Here is a 22,666-nt window from a genome sequence, read left to right on the forward strand (position 1 = left end):
AAGTTATGCCCAGTATTATTGCAAAGTGTGCTAATGCTAGGGTAATCCTTATTATGGTACCATATTAAAATTATAGAAATTAGATTATTATGGGACTGAATTCTATATAAAATGCACATTAAACTAAAGACCTAGAAAAATCCTGATGCTAATCATTTGATCATTCAAGGGAATTTTATCTGTAATTACCACTCCTATCAACAGTGTATTCAAATTACAAACTACAAAATATACTTACAAAAGCACAGGTATTTGAGGTTTTTTTTTTTTTAAAGCAACTGGGTTTAAGTAACTTCCTCAAGGTTACACGGCCAGTTATTTCTGGATGTGGTGCTAAGTATCTGAGCCCGGATTCGATCCCCAGGTCATCCCGACACCGGTGCTCTTACTTGCTGAGCCACCTGGCCGCCCCTGGTATTCTGAGTTTTTAATCAGAATAAAGTGGAGAGCAATGAATTAAGTCATAGTTCTCCAGTCCTAAAAGAGGGCTCTTGTTAGACTGTAGCACTCAATAATTAAAACTTTCACTAAATGCCAAAAGTGGTACAGTGGATAAGTGTCCAGCCTGCAGTTGGAAAGACGTAAGTTGAAATCTGGCCTCAGACACTCACTAGCTGGGTGACCTTGGCAAGTTACTTAACCTCTATTTGGATTTTATTCAACTGTAAAATAGAGATAATAATAGCATCTCTCAAAGGTTGTTGTGAGGATCAAATAAGATATATGTGAAGTATCTAACACAATACCTGGCAAATAATAATGTTAAATGCACATTAGAAAAACCTAAAAAAAAATGATAGCACCCACCAAGCTTGCTTCACTTCATAACAGTGATAACTGGTTCCCTCATACAGCAAGTTTTTGTTATTCTGAACGTCATAAACACTAACATGAACATTTCCGTATACAAAGAACAAAAAGGGGATTGTATATGAACTTGTGAAGCTCTAATACATACAACTTGCTTTTTAGAGGTATATAATAAATTTAATAAGTGAGTTTCAAAGTTATCTTGTTTTTATATCTCCTTTTGTTTTCTTCTAATGAGATGCTTCAATGAGATTCTTTTCTTTTTGGAATCTTTATCACTAACTCCTCCTGTTTTTCCCTGATGCTCCCAAACAAACCTCCCAAAAGCTTTCTTTGTAACACATAAGGAAGGTCATATAAAACAAACCCACATTCTGGCTATGTCTGACATTCCATGTCTCATTTGGAACATTTAGTCTTTTACCTCTACATCAAAAAGTGCTGCTAAAAAGTATTTTTATACATATGGGCCCTTTCATTATTTGATCTCTTTGGAGTCTATGCTTAGTAATGGTATTACTGGGTCAAGGGTATGCACTGTTAGTGATGTCTTGGATGTAGTTCCAAATTGCTTTCCAGAATGGCTAGACTAATTCACAGATGCATTAACAGTACCCTAATGTGCCTGTTTTCTGAAAGTAGCCCCTCCAACAAGGATCATTTTCCTGTTTTGTCATCTTTAGATGTGAGGTACATGGGAGTTAATTTGAATTTCTCTTATCATTCATGATTTGGACCATTTTCCCCACCATATTATTGTTAATATTAGTTCCCCCTCCCCCCCGGAGAACTTCCTATTCATGAGGAATGACTATTCCTACATAACTGAATCAGTTCTCCATATATCTAAACATCAGACATATTTGCTGTAAAGATTTCCTCTCTTGTTAACAGTCTCACTTCAAATCTTAACTGTATTGATTATTTGTGCAACAATTTTTGAATTTTATGTAAGTGGCATATTGTTGTTCAAGTTCTGGGTGCCACATTTTAGGAAGGTCACTAATAAGCTTGAAATCACTAAATTAAGTTGATCAAGTAGAAATGAAACCAGGGACCATAATAAAAGAACTTGCTGAAGAAACTGAAGATGTTTAGCCTAGAAAAGACTTAGTAGTGACATGATAGATATTTTAGATATTTTAAGACTGTCATATAGAAGAGATTTAAACTTGTTCTTTTTTGGCTCCAGAAGGTAGAACTAAAAGCAATGAAAATTAGTTAAGACAGGCAGATTTAGATTCAAGGGAGGAAAAATCTTCCTAATGAGAACTATTCTAAAGAAGAATCCACTACCCATAAAAGTAATGGGTTCCTACTAATTTGAAGTCTTTGAGTGATGGTTGAATTACTCAAGATGAATATTAGTAATATGCTACAAATATCATCCAAAAGCGGAAGCACATGAGAAAAATCTGAGAACTATTGAGTCCTAGATGCTATTGTCTGTTTCATATTTTACTCATCATATAACCTGAAGGAACTCACAAATTCTGGGATCAGATTTCTTTTATTTGTAAACCCTCCCCCCCAAATTTGCTAATAAATAATTCTTTGGCTCTTTCCTTCACTTAGAGGGCAAACCTGGAAGGTTTGGGGAGAGAGCTCATAGCAGCTGTAAAAATATTAATAGTATATTTAGAAATTTATTTGGCTTAAAGATGCTATGCTGATGTCAATTATATTTTTAAAAAGCATTCTACTTCTTCCCCTACTGATAAGGCAGAAATGTAATTAAACTCCATTGGTAGGTAAAAACACATACATACTGTAATTAAAGATGACGGACAGCAAGAATTATTTAATATCACAGGAGCATAGATTTAGAGTTGGAAGAAATCTTACAGATCATTCAATCCAACTCTCTTATTTTTCGGAAGAATAAGCTGAGGCCTTAAGAGGTAAAGTAACTTGTCCAAGGTCAAACAAATAGTCCCAGGTGTGAGGGATAATTTACAGTGAAGTTCTCCCTTCTGAAAAATCAAATTAGAGTGGCTTCAGCATCTACTAGGCCTAAGTTTAGAAGTCACCTGACCTTGTAGGAATCAGGGACTGAGAGCAATGGAGACCCTCCCAGTGCCACCTCAGCACAAGATATGCCAAATAAGGTCAGAAGTGCTTTCTCAAATGTACATTGGGTGATCTACTGTTTCCTTGTTCTGGTACTTGAGGCAGATTGCTGTGCTTAGATTGTACACCTAACTTCCAGCCAATGGAAGAAAAGGATCAGGAGAGTGGTGGGGGAGAATTCCAGCTTTATAACTTCACCACTTCCTTTTGTAAATTGCTTCTCCTCCCTGACCATCTGTCAGGAGGGTGGCCCTTTTTCGAGATCGTACTCAACTATTCTTTTCTGCTTCCTACCTTGAGAAACCTCTGAGTATTATTTCCATTGCACTCAGTTTTTGGGGTGCACACACAGGTAAGGTTCTAGAGTTTGAACTTGATTTGAACCTGAGTTCTCTAGGCTTCATTTTATTTTACAAAATAGAAGTACACTCATAGTACTCAAAACAAAAAAGTTTGACTATTTTTTAAGCGAACAAAAAAGACCAATTTTTCAAGAAAGTAGAAGAAATTAAAAGTGCCATAATAAAACAATATCTGAATATAGAACTTTAAAAAAAAGATGGTAATGAAGACCAATGCACAGTACTACTAAAGAAGCACTTATAAAACTGATGTTTACAATGGAGTCCTCTTCATTCACCCACTCTCTTAATCTGAAACCAGGCAGACTGGATTCGAAGGCAAAGGGAGGGTACAAATAAAGGACATTTGTCTCTGTAAGTACTAGGTCCAAGACAACCAGGTTTGTTCTAATAGGCCTTGAGCTGCTGGCTCAGGGCCTAGAAGGATGGGCGGTCCATTCAGTCTAGTTCACTAAGAGTGGGAGAGGTGAATATTTTTATAAAGTAGCCATGTTAATTCCTTTGGACCAATGGGTGGGAAACCTCCTAAAGGAGAAATGATCCCAATTTGGTTGAAATAGCTGAAGAATAGGTACTTGGCCTGTGGGAAAGAGACGAAGAAGACAATAAATTGCCTCCTTTTATTTCATTCCTCAGAGAACTAGGCCTGTCTCACCCCAAGAGGTAGAAAGGGAGCCATTGTTCACACATACACACAGTTAACAGTAATTTTATTCTACTTTGAGACATTAGGCAGGTGACAGGAATAACTGGAACTGACCTAGAACAACACATAAAGGGGGAGGGGGGCAGGGGAAGGATATGTCATGGTCTACATTTGTTCCAGTGCTAAATAAACTGTCAGCTGTAATTATCTGGGCTTAGTTGGCATAAAAGGGTGAGGTGTTGGGTTCATTGTATCAGTCAATCACATCAGCATTTTAATTATTATTTAATACTGTCCCCTTACCTCCTACTGCTTCGACCTATTTAGAAAGTATCTCTATGTCTTCTATGTTTTTTAAAACCACAGGTAAAAGATTTTTTTTTTTTTGCTTTTTGGAGGGCAATTGGGGTTAAGTGACTTGCCCAAGGTCACATGGCTAGTTTTTATGTTAAATGTCTGAGGCCAGAATTGAACTCAGGTCCTCTTGACTCCAGGACTGGTACTCTATTCACTGTGCCACCTAGCTGCCCCAAAATATATTTCTGATAAATCATATTTATAAAGTGCTTTCAGATATATGTAGCACCTTCTTCACAATACCCTGTAAGATATTTCTACTTTACAAATAAGGAAACTGAGCCTCAGAGAGGTTAAGAGATTTCTCTATGATCATAAAGCTAATCAGCTAACAAGCATTAAGTACAACACAAAAGTGAAATTGGTCCCTATAAACTCCAACGGATCAAACACAAAATGCTCTGTTTGTCATCCAAAGCCCTTCATAACTTACTCCCCTCCTACCTTTCCAGTCTTCTAATACCTTATTCCCCACCAAGTATTCTTTGATTCCATGACACTGGCCTCCTGATTGTTTCATGAACAAAACTAAACCACCTCCCATCTGCTGGTTCCCAGGAATTTCTGTGGCTGTTCCCTCATCCCTGGAATGCTCTCCCTCCTCTACTCTAACTATTGATTACTCCAGCTTCCTTCAAATTTAAAATAATAATCCCATCTTTTACAGGAAGCATTTCCCAACTCATCTTAATTCTAGTTATATAATTCTTAAATCTAGGGCAGTTAAATGGTGCAGTAGAATGCCCAGGCCTGCAGAGACTCATTTTACTGAGTTCAAATCTAGACTAAGACACTGACCAGTTTGTTACCCTGGGCAAATCACTTAATCCCAGTTGCCTCAGTTTCCTCATCTGTAAAATGAGCTGGAGAAGGAAATGGCAAACTACTCCAGTATCTCTGCCAAGAAAACCCCAAGTGGAGTCAAAAAGAATTGAATAAACAAAATGACTTAACTGTAGGGCCTTCCTTGTTAATTATTTCTTATTTATCCGGTATATAGCTTGCTTTGTATATATTTGTTTGCATGTCTTCTCAATAGATTATAAACTCCTCGAGGGCTGGTACTGTCTTTTTGTCCCTAGCACTTAGGGCATGTGGATAATGAGTTTTTAATGGAACTGAATGGGCACCTGGATCTCAGGAATTATTCAGAGCTTTTAACAATCCTGAGCTGCTTGTTTCTGGCAAAAATCCATCTTTTCAACACCAAAATCCTTGAAATGATGATTTATGGGTGAGAATCACAGATCATCACAGCCTTAGGATCAAAACTGAAGGAGATGCAAAGAACAATATAAAGATACATAGTAGGTTTAAGTAGGCTGTATGCAGCCTCCTATCAACCAATGAAGGTTATAGTATAAGAAGTAGTATGAGAAACTGGAAAAGCAGGTTGGCCAAATTTTATACTGAGAGACGGAAATTACAACAGATATTCTAAGTATTGCATTGGTATCCATAAAATACGGAATTAACTAGAAGACAACTATCTGTATGATAGATTAATCACCAACTGGTGAGTTAAAAAAGGGAATGAGAATTATACAGGATAAAAAAGCAAGGGTTTGTTATCATGAATCCATTCAAGTATTATTATTATTATTGGACTGGATCTCGTATTTCATTGATATAAGGAATTACTATTGAGGAAACTCCCTCAACACAGTCTCTACAACTTATAGTATTACAGTTGCCCTGGGGTACCGAGGGGTTAAGTGACTTGTCCAGAGACATAAAGTTTTATTTATTTGTTTTGTTTTTTGGAGGGGGGAAGGCAGGGCAATTGCGGTTAAGTGACTTGCCCAAGGTCACACAGCTAGTGTTAAGTGTCGGAGGACACATTTGAACTCATGTCCTGCTGACTCCAGGGCCGGTGCTCCATTCACTATGCCACCTAGCCACCTGAGTCATAAAGTTTTTAAGTGTGGAAGTGATGGGGTGCTTAGGTGCTTGGACCCCAATTCCAAAATCACATTTCTCCTTAGCCTCAAGATACACTGTCCCTCACAGTTTTCTCCCCAGTCCAAAGACACTATGCCTAGCAATAACTCATGAGTGGGCCCCAGTAAGACAAACTACTTTTCCCCACAATTACTCATAAATGGGCCCTAATAAAAATAAACTATCTTTTCCCATTACAAGAACCACCTGACTTCTGAAAAAAATCTCTTGCAAAAACAGGACTATCTTGTAACTATAGAATTATCATGTATTGATTCCCAAAGTTATCATATTCAATCCAGAGGTCAAGCTATGGACATCAATTCTCAAAGCTATCTTGCTACAGTCGTAACAGACCAAAAATACACCCTAGAGAAACCCCTTCCCCTGGTTTTCAGTAGTAAATGCTACCTGTGACCAAGGTTGCAAGTTACCACCTAATTAGCATATCTGCCAGATAATGTCCTGTTAAGTTGCAAGTTCCTTAGGGAATGCAAAGTTCCCTAAGGAGTTCTATCCACTATATTGGAGTTACAATAAACCTTTGCTACCTTGACTTAAAGAATGCTTGAATCCCTAAATTCATTCCAGACTACCTGTTATAGTACTCTGGTCTTTGGGGGGGACCCTCCCCTCACCAAACCTCAACAGAAGAAAACTTGAACCCAGGTCTTACTCATTTCAGGACCAGTTCTCTATGACAACACAAAGGCACATACAAATTTTAACAACCCAACCAGACTAACACCCACCCTTTCTGGAATGATATCCACTTTTCTTAAAATAACATGAAAATGTCCTAGTTTACAAAAAGAGTAGAACTTCTATTCTTATATCTATCTTTCTCATATTTGCTGTTTCAAAGGGGAAACTGAATAAAGCTTATGGTGGTATATAGTTCATCACAACTGAATTCTATGACTCTTTTTTAACCAAACCAGTCTTATCCTAATTACTCACAGGCAAATTAATAAAAATAATGTTTTTAAACTTGGGAATATTATATAACTAAGTAACAGTATATCTAAGAACTTCGTCAACAATGCCACTACCAGTTATGGAAATTGTGTGGTCATATAATCAATCAATAAACATGTAGTGTCATTTATGTGTCAGGTTCTCTCCTAGGTGCTGAATAAACAAATAAACATAAGTCACCACCTTCTCAAGGAGCTTACATTTTGAATATGGGTCAGGGTTGGGGTATGAATGGAATGAAGCAGTAAAAATTAGGTCAGGATGTGTATCTGTGGCAGAACCTGGAAGAGATTTCCCAGACTATGATGCTGCCATCCTATCCCAAACACTGACTGTAGTTCTTCCTGATATAACTTAGTTTAGGATTCTGGATGAGTATTTATTGACCAAACCGTTGAAGAGCATAAGGGACCACTTCATTTGTACAAATTTTTACAGGTACTATGGGAAGGGTCGATGAAGTGTAAAAAAAAAAAAATCATGCTTGCACTTGAACCATAATAGGAGAATGTTCATTATGATTATTACTGATAATAAGAGTTTAATTTATATAGTTCTTCAGGGTTTATAAAGGGATTTGTTCACAAAAGCTCCCTTAAATATAAGTATTGTTCACTTTTTTACGTATGAGTAATATGAGGCTCAAAGATGTTTTAAGACTTTCCAATGGACACACAGGTAACATATGTCAGGACAAGGTCTCAAACCTTATTTATCACCAAAATCCAACTCTCCTGACTCACTGGATGACTGCTATGCCATTGGCTACATTTTAAAATGCAATTTATTTAATTCTGCAAAATATTTTATGTTTAAGAATTAGGTAACAAGGTTTTCTTCAGTGCAATACATAAAGCCACTTCTATAAAACCAGTACACTATCTCAACAGGTCTATTATAATATTTAAATTACAGAGGAACTGAGTGCCAGAGAAGTCAAGTGACTTGCTAAAGCAGGGCTTGGATTAAAATTTAGGTTTTCTGATTCTGAATTCTTTCATTCATTTTAGCAAATAACATTGGAAAAAACTATTTCATACTAATTTTAAAAAATAGTTCTAGAATTTAACAGAAACTTGTAGAAGTTCAGAAGGTCAGTGTAGCAAATAGCTTAAGTAGGCTCAAACTTGAAAATGTAGATTTAAAATAGAATATGGGCTAAATATGAATCTAATTAGAAGCTAGGGATCAAACATTTATGCATGCACATCACTACCCTAAATAGTATTTCATCCTTTTGCAGATTTGAAACTCCAGGAATAACATCCCTTTTCACATTTGTCATGCAATTCACAGATAATTTCACAATTTATCTGTTACTAGGTAAATTTATGTCAGAATAACATTTCTATTTATTTTACTCAAATTCTTTGGATAAATGGATGATTCTGTTTTGCATAAATAATACAGAAATGGAACAACATGGACCTTAGGATTCAGTCAGAAAGAGTGGTAAGAACAGAAACATCTGTAGGTGGCTTGGGAAGATATGCGGGAGAAGTTTGTGGCCCCAAGTTTTCTTCTTCTTGAATAAACCTGTTTGGGGACAAAGTAGGTTCTTTCCCTATCTTATTCCCATGGCTGGCCTGTAAGTTATATAATTTAAGGGAAGACTGACATTTCCCCATCTTTCCCAATTAGAGATTCATTTGGGTTTAAAAGTAAATATCTTTGAAAGGCTTAAGAGTGGGTCATATCATATGTGTTGGTACTGCTGAATCAGTCATTCATACCTTAGCATATGTTAGTTTAACCACTTTGCTTTTCTTAACACTTGGGTAAGACATACTAAGTAAATGTGGATTTTGATTAGAGGATAGGAATGAGAAACAGGTACTTCCAAATCACTGGGCACTTTGGGGGAAAAGCAGGCTTGGGTGTGCCACTGCAGCAAAAGAAGTTTTGGAAGTGATACAATAAGGTTTAGAAGAGTTCTGAGGTGATCTAATATAACCCTTATCCAAATTATAAATCAGGCTTGCAGTCCATTCTATTTCCAGGCTGTTATAACTGTCAGGAAATTTTTCCTGAGTAGCTATCTTTTAATCTTTTAAAATATTCTCTTCTGCCCTCCATTTCTTCTTATACAGAAGACAGTACAAAGGCAATGGGTACCTAGAGAGGAAAGGAATAACAGGAAGTGGTAGAGCTTCATAAAAGGGGAGGTGGTGCTAAAGGAAAACTTTAACAACTTTATTGTAGTAGCAAAGAACTAGAAATGAAATAGATAATCCAACTGGGAAATGGTTAAACAAACTGACCTAACTTAGTAGACCACCAGAACGCAAGATTTCAAAAGGCAAATTAGAGATGAAAGGAGAATAATAAGGCCAGAACTTTATGTGGTGATATAAGTTTGTGTAAGGTTGTCCTTGTTAACTCCCCTTTTCTCACTGATCAAATGGAAAGAATACCCCTTTATCAAGCATAACTGCCATCTCGTTCATATCAGACCCAATTTATTACCTTTATGTCTGAAGTATCCTTATCTACTTAGATGGATGTGGTTAAAGAGGCATGGGGAAGATCTAGAAGAATAAACCAAGTTTTATAATGCCAAATTTTGAGCTTCCCACTCTATTCAACTACGTTTTTCCCCTTGAACTGGCGTCACATATCCCTTTTTCTTTTCCTCAAATGATGGCCTGATCCTATCTGACAAGTGATCTTTCCTCCTTTTCTGTTAACCTCCCATAGGGAGTTGGCTCTGGGGTGATTAGTACAAAAACCTAGAGGATGCTTTGTAGGAACAGGCCCAAGACTACATACACCAGACAGAAGGTATGAAAGAGCTTCTTTAGGATATGTACCATAATGTCTTTTCAACAGAACTATTACTAAACTTATTAAAAACCAGATTAGATTATCAGTTTTTATGTTATAGGCAGTTGATTTGCTGTGCAAAATCAATCCAAGAGCACTCCAATTCACAAAATGAAAAAGGTAAAAGTTACCATTTTATTTCCATGAGAGAAACTTTAAAAACATTTCTTCTATTGGTATCTTTTGCTTTTATAACAATTTCTTTTTAAAAACCTAGCTATCCATAGGGGAATAAAAAAGAAGGGAAAAACAACAGTTCTGCAAAAAGTAACTAATGCACCAACTGTATAGAACAGTATATGTTTTGTCTCATAACCAGAGTTCCCCATCTCTATAAAGGAGGGAGCAAGTTTTTCTCATCTTTGCAGCTAAGCTTCATTTCCTTTTGTTTGTTTGCTCCTTCCTCTTCCCGTTTATATTATTCTAGTTATTATGTACATTGCTTTCCTAGTTCTGTTTACCTTACGTTGCAACAGTTAAAGAAAGCCTTCCTGTGGTTTACTGTATTCTTCATATCCATTATTTCTTAAAGCACAGCAATATTCTTTTATTTTTACATATCACAGTTTGTTTAATCATTTCTCATTAGTGGATATCTATTTCATTTCTAGTTCTTTACTATTAGAGAAAGCTCTGTTATAAATATTTTAATGTAAATGCAGCCTTTCATCTTTCATTTCCTTTGACTGTATATGCCTACCAGTGGTATCTTCTGGTTAAGGGTCAGGAGTAGTTTAAGTCACTTTACTAGAGTAATTCCAAAATGATTCCCAGAATAGTTTGATCAACACCAACATTGTATTTATGTGCCTGCTTATTCCTACCATTTGTTACCTTTGTCTATTTGCGAGTGTGAGGTGAAACCTGAGTTATTTGGATTTGCAGAGAAATGTATTAACTTCTGAAGTAAACACAAGTTCACTAAGAAATGACTTAAAAACGTAACAGTTTATGTATCACTATATAAAAACCTTCTGGAGAAAAGAGCATGAACTGAAGAAATATAGGTCAATGAGTACATATGGGTCAGGAAAAAAGTTTTTGGTCCAGTTGTTAAAATGTCTCATCACTAATTGCCTTTTCTTTTTTTTTGGGGGGGGGGGGGGGGTAGGGGATATAATATTGATAAGGTGAGGTATATTTCACAGGAATGTATTTTTGCTCCTAATTCATAGTTCTTAAAGTCTACAGTATACAGGTAGGGGAAGAAATCAAGGTGGCCACAAATGGAAGACAAAACAAAACAAAACAAAAAAAATAGAAAACACACACTTCACAGACCTGTGATTGTGAGGTGATCTCTCCATTAATGCAGAACAAAACCTCTCTACAACTCAGTCTTCAAGGGACAATATAGCTGAAAAATGAATCACTATGCAAGCAACTGATGATATGGTTTTCCCAATGTAGCTACAGTCCGTCACCATACCCATACACAAAACCTTCCCAATTTGAACCTGACAGAGTTCATACTCTAATCATTCAGCCTTTGAGAGATGTACCTCATTAGTGATGAGTTCGCTTCTCTACATACTTCCATTCAATCGTTCACTTCTCATGTTATGCTTTGAAGACGAATGCAGGCAATAAGATAAATGTCAAGGTTCTGAAATAGGGTGTATGTGTTACACACACACACACAGAGCTCAGAAGAGTGCAGACCCCAGCTGGGTCTTCCAATGGGTCAAATTACATCCAAGGGATATAATCTATGAAAGCTATTATATATGATCACCTGACAGGTTAAAAACTTAATTTCCAAGCTGCATATTTTTACTTCTTCCCTGAATAAAAAAAAAAAAGGCACCTCAACAACTGTTTTCAATCAGTGGTCAAGAAAGAAGAGAAAAATGCAACATAAGATTCACCAAAGCTTTAAAAAATTTAAATTAAAATTTTTCCCATTAAAGAACTAAATGTAACAAAAACAAATAATTAAGGTAAAACACAGTCATTGTGGAACTGGGACAGAGTATACTTTCTGTTGTCTATTTTGAGGCATGTGGTAGGAGTAGAGATAGGATAGGAAATCTCTGTGGGTCCTTCTAGTCCAAACAGCCCTCTCCATCATGGATCCTTCTGGCTGGCAAAGAGAATGTGGTTGTGCTCTGGACTCTGCCATTATGACTATTCTCACCCTGGAACATTCCTCTGCCTTATTCTATCCTGGTTGTGCTTCTGACTTTTTGGACTTCACCACAATGTGGATATGTAATTCCCCTTCTCTCCCACTCTCTAACACTTATTCACAGTTCTATTTAACATGTTATCTTCCCTCATTAGAATACGAAGTCCTTGCTGGCGGGGACTGTTTTCACTTTTGCTTGTATTTGCATTCCCAAAGCTAGCATAGTACTGGGCAGTGAGTAAGTAAGTGCTTAATACAATGTCTACTGCCTGCCTGCTAAAATAGATAATTCTGTTCACTTCTGGAGAACCATATCATTTGTGCAATAGTACAAAATGTCTGAAAACTACTACTGAGACAGCAAAAATATTTTATTAAAAATTCCAGAAAGACCAATAACTTCTGGATAACATATAGTTAACTGAAGAAATATGATTGACCAAGATGGTGGAGTAAAGGCAGGGACTTGAGTGCCTGTGGTCTCCCCCAAACCTTTTCAAATAATGACTCTAAACAAATTTTGGAGTGGCAGAACCCACAAAAAGATGGAGTGAAACAACATTCCAGCCCAAGACAACTTAGAAGGCTGGCAGAAAAGATCTGTTGCACGAGGGTGAGAGAGGAGTGCAGAACAGGCCCCAGCAAACCAGAAGCAGGCCTCAGAGTAAGTAAGTGTTTAATACAATGTCTACTGCCTGCCTGCTAAAATAGATAATTCTATTCACTTCTGGAGAACCATATCATTTAATCAGTGGCAGTAGTGGTGATTTCCAGACCTCTTAGTTCACAGATGGTAAGGGTAACAGGTCAGATGAAAATTTAAAGGGGTCCCTTTGGGGCAGAACTCTGTTGCACTGCTTATACTTGGATCTGGATCACAGCACTGGTCTTAGTCCCAGTGCAAGGAGGAGCTCTAACACAGCAGAGCTTGTGAACACAGGGAAGCAAGGACCCTTATCACAGTTCCAGGGTTGAAAAGAGTGTTTGTGGTTCCGGCCTCAGACACTTAACACCCACGCACGCACACAAAAACTAGCTGTGTAACCTTGGGCAAGTTACTTAACCCCAATTGCCCTCAAAAAGGCAAAAAAAAAAAAAAAGAGTGTTTGTGCACAAACCAGTGTGCAGTACAGGAGGCTAGTAAACACTCCTCTCCTTGGATCATACTACCTTGTGTAAGGGTTATGGGATTTAAAGATCTTCCATACCCCATTGGACGTGCTGACGTAGCAGGAAGGGGCGGAGCAAGTGAAAGCGAAAGCCAGAGAAAGCTGAAGCCAAGTTAGCGTTCCTGCGGTGGCTGGCGGAGGTGATGGCGGCAGCGGCAGCAGCAGAGGCAGCGGCAGTGCGAAGCCCTTTTTGAGTTAGGACTGCTAAGGACTTTCTGCTAAGGACTCCTGCTGAGGACTGCCAGGGGCCGGAGCTGCTGGGAGCACGCTTCCAGGACGCTGGGTGGTTGCTGTGCGTGGGGAGAGGAGGACCTTTGCCTGAGGTAGCCTGTTCTGTTTTAAAGGCTTGAAAATGTGGGTGCTTTCTACTTTATCTACCTGTGCCAATGTCATAACTACTCTGATGGCTTTCACTTTCTGGTTTTGGGACTCAGTCTTTTGGTATCTTAATAAATTTTCCAGCTTATTCCCTTATATGACAAGCATGATGTATTTTGTGATGGATAATTATATCAGCATATCTGTAATCTCCATAGGCATTGTGAATATGGCATTGCTGATACACCTTGGAAGAGTAAAAAACTTACAGATCTCTAGAATTACTTCTGAAAACAGTTGTACAAGAAACCTAGAGCTTGGGACAGTGCCCCCTCCACTTTTGAGAAGGAAGAGGGTAAAAGGAGAGAGGAAATAGAATAAACAGAGAAAACAGGATGGAGGAAAATACATAGCTGGTAATCATTACTGTGAATATTTTTTTACAGTTTCTTTGATAAAGACTTCATTTCTCAAACACATAGAAAACGGAGTCAAATTTATAGAAAAGCCATTCCTCAATTGATAAATGGTCAAAGGATACGAAGAGGTGGTTTTCAGATACAGAAATCAAAGCTATCTAGAGTCATATGAAAAAATGCTCTAAATCACTACTGATTTGAGAACTGCAAATTAAAACAATTCTGAGATATTACCTTATGCCTGTCAGATTGGCTAATAGACAGAAATGTAGAATAGAGGAAAAATTAAAACAAGAATGTGCTATTGGTAAAGTTGCATATAGACTCAACCATTCTGGATAGTAACTTGGAACTATGCCCAAAGGGCTATAAAACCATGCCTACCCTTTGACCAAGCAATACCACTACTAGGTCTGTAACCCAAGGGAAAAAACAAAAAGGAAAAGGACCTATGTGTACGAAAATGTTTAGAGCCGCTCTTTCAGTGGTGGCAAAGAATTGGAAACTGGGGGGATGTCCATCAACTGGGAAACAGCTGAACAAATTGTTGTATATGACTATGATGGAATACTATTGTGTTTTAAGAATGAGTGGGGGATGGGGGAGGGAAGGGGCAAGGCAGAGTCAAGATGGCGTAATAGAAACAGGACTTCCCTGCAGCTCTGGCTTCCACCTCCTCCAATTCATGTAAAAAATGACTCTAGACAAACTTTGGGGCTACAGAACCCACAAAATGACAGAGAGAAGCTAACCTCCCACTGAAGACAGTCCAGCAGGCTGGCAGGAAGGGGCCAGCTGAGCACTGTGGGAGCCGACCACAGCCCCACATGAGCCTCAGGGTGGCCACAACCAGCCACAGCTGGAGGGTCTTCAGATAATCAGCAGCTGTGGTGGTTTCCAGAAGTATCAACACACAGATGCTAAGGAGAAAGTGAGAGGTCTGTGCAGTGTGGACTTTGGGATCCAGCAGTTTGGGAGTGTGGTCTGGCCTTTACCCCTGGAAGGGAGAAGCCGCTGAGGCACTGAGGCCATGCAGCCATTGCCACGTGGCTGCTTCAGAGCTCCTGGCTTGCAGATTGTAGGGGGACCAAACCACCAGCCTGATGGATAATCACTCTTGCTTTAACCTGCTTGGATCTGGACTGCAATCTAGGGTGGAGGTCCTGGGGTGCGCGACCAGCTTGCTAGAGTGTGTGGAAGCTCAGAGAGGGCACCCAACTAACAGGTCCAGCAGCTGCAAAAACCCCAGTGATTTGAGACAGAACTCCCCTTTCTGGTAGCAGAGTCCTACTGTGGCAAAAAGCTCAAAAGTCAAGTAATTGAGGGGCAACATGAGCAAATGAAGGAAGCAAAGCAAACACAGCAATCCAACTTTACACTCCTATTTTGGGGACAAAAAGGATCAAAGCATGGAACATGAGGACAATAGCAAAGTCAGAACTCTTACACCAAAACTTCCAAGAAAAATATGAGCTGGTTACAGGCTATAGAGGATCTTAAGAAGGATTTTGAAAACCAAATAAGAGAAGTGTAGGAAAAATCGGGAAGAGAAATGAGAATGATGCAAGAAAATTATGAAATGAGAGTCAACAACCTGACTGAAGAAAATAACACCTTAAAAAATAGACTAACTCAGATGGCAAAAGAGGCTCAAAAAGGCAATGAGGAGAAGAATTCCTTAAAAAGATGAACTGCCCAGATGGAAAAAGAATCTCAAAAACTAACTGAAGAGATTCATTCCTTCAGAATTAGATTGGAGCAAATGGAAGCTAGTGGCTTTATGAGAAATCAAGATACTATTAAACAGATCCAAACAAATGAAAAAATAGAAGGCAATGTGAAATATCTCATTGGGAAAACCATTGACCTGGAAAATAGATCCAAGAGGGATAATTTTAAAATTATTGGACTACCTGAAAGGCATGATCAAAAAAAGAACCTAGAAATCATCCTTCAAGAAATTCTCAAGGAAAATTGCCCTGATGGTTTAGAACCAGAGGGCAAAATAGAGGTTGAAAGAATCCACCAATCACCTCCTGAAAAAGATCCCACAAAGAAAACTCCTAGGAATATTATAGCCAGGTTGGAGAATTCCCAGATCAAGGAGAAAATATTACAAGCAGCCAGGAAGAAACAATTTGAATATCGTACAAACACAATCAGGATAACTCAGGATCTGGCAGCTTCTACACTGAAGGACTGAAGAGCTTGGAATATGATATTCCAGAGGTCAAAGGAGCTGAGATTAAAACCAAGAATCATGTACCCAGCAAAACTGAGCATCACGTTTCAGGGGAAAATATGGTTATTGAGTGGAATAGAGGACTTTCAAGCATTCTCCATGAAAAAAACAGAATTGGCTGATGCTGGCTGCTAGTGCTATTGCTGTACCTGAGACATGGGTGGTGCTGGCACAGCCTGCCACGTGGCCTGATCAGCCACATGGCATTTTAATAAAGGGTCCATTCTAAAATTATTACTTGGGTCTTGCTCGCATTAATCAAGGTACAGTACTACACTTTTAAGTATGATTTGCACCCATGTGCCTCTCTGACCTATTTTTCTTTTGTGTATTTTTTTATACGGTTGGGTGTTATTAACAAAATTAAGCATAACTATAGTCAGTGTGTCAAGGTAGCTAAGTGGAACACTGGATAGAGTGCCAATCCTGTAGTCAGGAAGACTCATTTTCCTGGGTTCAAATCTAACCTCAGACACTGACTAGCTGTGTGGCTTTGGGCAAGTCACTTAACACTGTTCACCTCAGTTTCCTCATCTGTAAAATGAGCTGGAGAAGGAAATAGCAAATCACTTCAGTATTGTGGCCAAGAAACCCTCAAATGGGGTCATGAAAAGGCAGATATGACTGGAAATGACCTAACAACAGAATATGTAACATTCTTGACAATTAGAGAGATTTGAAAGTAGAATCAACTGCCTGAGAAGGTAGTAGGTTACCCCTTACTAGAAACCTTGAAATAAAAATTGGATGACTACTTGTTGGTGATATTTGAGAGTGAATTCTTATTTAGGTGTGGTTTCAAAGAAAAATCACCTGGGGTCTCTTCTAAATCTGAAATTTTGAGATTCTTGATACTCTTCACAGCTATGCTCAGTCTGTCATTCTATATTCCTCTAATATTTATAATTCTAAAAAGAAGGGATCCATTGAAGTATTCAATGGGCTTAGGCTTGGGTCTGTACTGTTATCCAATTATTTTTTATTGAAGATGTAGTGGGGTGCAGTGCAAAGAGCCCTACCTCAGGAGGCAGCACAAAAAAAAGAAAAAAAACCAGAGTTGAACAGAAAATTTGACATTCATATACAAGAAGCAAGAGAAGCATGAAAAGGTAAACAAGGAAAAGAAATCATAAGGTACTTATCAAAGTTGAATTACTTACATTCCTACATGGAAAAACGATAATTGTAACTTATGAAACTTTTCTCAGCATGAGAATAATTGGAGGGAACAGAAATGTGTGTGTATGTATGTATACATATATGTCTATATAGGAGGGTATATGGGCGTATAAATACATATGTGAGTGTGTATATATATGTACAGGTATACATAGACAGAGGGCACAGGACCAATTTAATAGGAAGAGATGATATGTAAAACGTGAAATTAAGAGGTAAGAGGAATGTAATGAGAGGAGATGGGATAGACAGAATGGGGTAAACTATCTCATACAGAAAAGGCAAGGGAAAACGGTTACAATGGAAGGGAAGAACAGAAAGGCAAAAGGGAATGGATCAACCTTATTCTCACTGAATTTGGCTTAGGGAGGGAATGACATACACACTAAATAGGGTATCTCACCCTATAGGAGAGTAGGGGGGAAGGGGATGAGAGGGGGGGAAGATGTGAGGGCAGGCTGGGGGGAGAGGGAATTTAGAAACACCCACTTTTGAAATGGGACAGGATCGAAGTAGAGAATCGAACAATTGGGGGGTGGGATAGGATGGAGGGAAATATAGTCAGTCTTTACAATATATCCACTATGGAAATGTTTTGCATAGCTACACATGTACAACCTATACTGAATTGATTATCTTCCCAGTAAGGGCGGGTGACGAGGTAGGAAGGGAATGAATCTGGAATTCAAAGTTTTAAAATCAAATGTTTAAAAAAATATGTATATATACACACTATTATTAATATTATTTTATATGTAACTGGGACATAAGATACACAGGCACTGGGGCATAGAGATCCACCATGCCCTACTGGGAAATCGGAGGGGGAATGGGGGAAGATATAGGAAAGAGCAGATTGGAGGAGAGGATATCCAGTGGGGATTGCTATTTTGGGGTGGTGGGTAGGGGAAAAAATTAGTAACTCAAAATCTTGTGGAAATGAATGATGTAAACTAGAAGTTAATAAAGAATTCGACAAAGTAAAAAAATAAAATGAGTAGGATGCTCTCAGAATAATCTGGGAAGACTTACATGAACTGATGCAAAATGAAGTGAGCACAATCAGGAGAACATTGTACACAATAACTGCAATATTGCATGATGATCTATGAGTAACTTAGCTATTCTCAGTAATACAAAGATTCAAGACAATTCTGTAGGACTTATGATGAAAGATGCTGTCCATCTCCAGAGGAATAAGTGGTAGAGACTGATTGCAGATGAAAGTTACTTTTCCTTTGCTTTCTTTATTCTTCTTGAGGTTTTTTTTGGACTGTGTTTTCTTTCATAGAATGACTTACATAGAAATTTGCATTGCTACACATGTATAATCTCTGTCAAATTCCTTGCCTTCTGGGGGAAGGAGGAAGAGAATTTGGAAGTCACAGTTTGAGAAAAGAAAGTGTTAAAATGATCTTTCCATGTAATTGGGGAAAATAAAATATTAAATGAGGGAGAAAAAAAGAAATCCAATCTTTTGAAACCAATTAGGTGTCCCTCATCTGGGAAATGACAAATTCAGAAAAGCATGGAAAGACTTATATGAGCTGATATACAATAAAGTAAACATAATTAGGAAAACAAAACATATATTGCCAACAATATAAGTTCAAAGAATAATATGAAAAAGTGACCACTGTATAATTAAGACCAAACTTGGCCCCAGAGAAGAGCAACAAATTACAGATGTGTAATATTATAAAACAGCTACTACATTGGCTTTCTTTTTCAATCTCTATCATAAGAAATGGCTGTCTGGGTAGAGCTGAAATATTTAGGATATAGGGATATATTTAGAAATGAATGTAAATTAAAAACAAAAGACACAGGGGCGGCCAGGTAGCAGGAGTAAGAGCACTGGCTCCAGCGTCGGGATGACCTGGGGATCGAATCCGGGCTCAGACACTTAGCACCCACCCAGAAACACCTGGCTGTGTAACCTTGAGCAAGTTACTTAACCCCAATTGCTTAGGGGTGGCCAGGTGGCTCAGCAAGTAAAGAGCACCGGCTCCAGTGTCAGGATGACCTGGGGATCAAATCCGGGCTCAGATACTTAGCACCACACCCAGAAATAACTGGCCATGTAACCTTGAGCAAGTTACTTAACCCCGATTGCTTAAAAAAAAAAAAAGACACCAATAAAAATATACGGAATACTTTGAAGTAATAAAATCCAACCTTTTTACTCCTTTAAAGTAACAAAAGACAAAGAGATTTAACATGAGACTGTGGGAAGATACGCACACTAATACATTTTCAGTGGAGCTGTGAAGTGACCTAACCATCCTGAGAAACAATCTGGAACAATACTAGTCAGTAGTTAAAAACTGTTCATACCTTTTGACCTAGCAATACTACCAACTAGATAGTGGAAAAGAATTTCACTTATGCTGAAAAACATCTGAGTTCACTGCTTCTGGAATTTACTTTAATGATATAAATGAAAAACCCATCTAATATATTGGAGGTGTTCTTTTCAAGCTTCCTTGCCTGGAATGGCAAAGATACTAGTGGAGGACTCTGGCCACACACATCTTTCACTTCTCACTCTCACCATGTTATGTGTTATGTTAAGCAAAGATGTCAGTAGGCAACATACAAAAATTCCCATTGCAACCAGAACCAGATTAAAATGTAACTGGGAAATGCTTAATAACATAAATAAGAATATAGTACAATATAATGTCAATTTGTGGCTTTCTAAATCAGTGTGCCTAGAATCTATTTTTGAGTTTGACACCACTGATATAGAGGAAAATAAATAGAGATAAGAGAACAGATACAATGGCCATAATAATGTAAAAGAAGAAAATCTAAAAGACATTGGAACTCGGATCAATACAATTACTAATCTGGACTCCAAGACTAATATCAACATCTGGTAGAGAGGAGATAGACTATAGGTATGGAATAAGTTGTGTTCTATCAGACATGGTCAACGTGTTATAGAAGAAATATATCAATTCTACCCAGACAGTCATCTCTTACAATAAAGATTGAAAGAGAAAGCCAATGTATTAGCTATGTGTTATGATATTCCACACCCATAATTTGCTACTCTTCTCTGGGGCAAATTTTGATCTTAATTATACAGTGGTCAGTTTGTCATATTATTCTTTGAACTTATATTGTTGGCACATGGGAAAGGGAGATTAGTAGTAAGGAATAAATGGCAGTATTTTTTTTAAACCATCAATAAAACTTTTAAAAGAAAAATCCAATCTTCTGAGAATTGAGTCATCAATTGCTATTAGAATTGACTTTTTTTTTAAACCAAGTTTGAATATCACTGTTCTGCTACTTGTTAATGGTATTATCAGGGGTTACCTCTCTGAACTCAGTCTCTTCATGTATAAGAGGATACATTTTAAGATCCTTGGACTCTAGGTTTCAATGAAAACAGTGCACTGCCTGGACCACCATCTTTCCTAATTTTCTCTAATTTCTTTCAGCTTATGGAATGGGGGAGAAACCATCCCTTTTCTCTTAGGACTTTGGGACAAAACTCTGTTTTTATATGGCCCCTTTTAGCCAGACACTCCTTAAATCACCATGTATTCCTTTTATATTCTTTCTATAAACAAGAGAGTTTCTTAGGTCACTTCCTAGTCTATATCTTATATAGCTGTAACATTTATATTTTTTTGATTAATTCTTGAGATTGGCTTGGATCCTATACATCATCTTGGAGTTTCTAACTATAAAGCACAGGAAAACTGACCTAAGTTGAATAAGCATTCTAGTCTTTAAGATATTTCAAAATAATTCTAGAAAATATAGATATGATTCCTATGACCACAGACACAAAGGTAATACAATATGAGATTCTAAAACAAGAAATTCTGATTACTCACAAGAACAAGAAAAGGAGAAGAAATCTAAAGGAATCAATCAGACCATTAGGGAGATAAATACCTGATGACCTTAGGTTTAAAAAAAACAACATGCATAAAGAATAGAAGGACATATAATCCAAGTGAACTAACTACAAAAGGGTAATGAAAATGGCATGAAAATGGCAAAAAGTCCAGAATCAGCCGAGGTTTAGTGGCAAAAATACAAAGTAAAACAAAAAGAACAGATGGAAGCATTCCACAAATGTGATATAATTTCACTAAAGCATTGATAAAGTCTACTGACTCAGATCTATTAGAATCATAAAATGTTAGCATTTTTTAAGCTAGAAGTTAAACTGGTTTTTTTGAGTTGGCCAGGGAGACCAATCATTGTTTGTAACATTAGTTTTATCATAAGTATACATTGTGAGTTCTGAATCACTAACTTACAAACTTTTAGAAGTCAATCTATTTGTAAATTTAGGGTTGCCTGAAATGTATTTAATTCAAAGAACAATATTTTATGAGTTACAATGAAACTAGGTTGCATCCAAAGAAATCCAGTCAAGAAAATGTAAGCTATGAAAACCATGTCATTACATAAAGAATGGTGAGCAGAAATGAAGATATTTGGACTTCAGAAAACTAACATTTGAAGGGCTGCTATACAGAAGGAAGGAGTAGGGTAGGTCTATGTTATAAATAGGAAGAAAGGGTGAAAATCATAGGGAAACAAAATTCTCCCTATCGAAGGAGACTAACCAGATTTGCACAACAGTGAGATGCTTCATAAAGTGCTGAGCTATAGACCATATATTCAAGCAGAGGGTAGGTGACCACCTATCAGAGATGTCAGGGAAAGAATTCTTGCACTGAATGAAAAGGTTAGATTAAATGACCTCTGAAGATCCTTTTCAACCCTATGTTCTATGAAAGAGCTTTCTCTTTGAGAAGGGAAAGCTATAGGAAAAGTTAATCCTAGAGTTGAAAAGTGTTATAAAGCCTAAAATGCTTATTTTATAGATCAGGAGACCCACAGAAGTTAAGTGACATATCCAGGTCAAACAGCTAATTAACAGTGGCAGTACCAACACTGAAATCCTAGTCAAGTATTGCTTTGACTAAACCATTTTTATGGCATGTTTGTCTGTGTAAGTAAATATTTGGTCTGGGTACAGTATAGAAAGCAAAATCTGGGACCTCAAATCCTACAACTGAATTCTCAACGCCTGATAACCAGATACAATATGAAACAAAATGAAATTCAATAATTTATCTTCAATCAGTCAATCGATAAGATTAATTAAAGTGCTTATGATATGACAGGCACAGTGTTAAGTGTTAATGATACAAAAAAAAAAGTAAAAACCCCACAAATCCTTAACCTA

At 37.6% G+C, this 22,666-nt stretch overlaps 1 protein-coding gene across 1 annotated transcript in view; it reads right to left on the reverse strand.

The window, feature by feature from the left end:
- MTPN (myotrophin) overlaps positions 1-22,666 on the reverse strand; it is a 64,325-nt gene that overhangs the window by 12,494 nt on the left and 29,165 nt on the right. The window lies entirely within an intron of this gene.

The sequence above is a fragment of the Petaurus breviceps genome, unplaced genomic scaffold (genome assembly GCF_028583685.1).
Source record: "Petaurus breviceps papuanus isolate PSGF00001 unplaced genomic scaffold, PetGlider_PUasm1.0 181, whole genome shotgun sequence".
NCBI classification, from domain to species: Eukaryota; Metazoa; Chordata; class Mammalia; order Diprotodontia; family Petauridae; genus Petaurus; species Petaurus breviceps.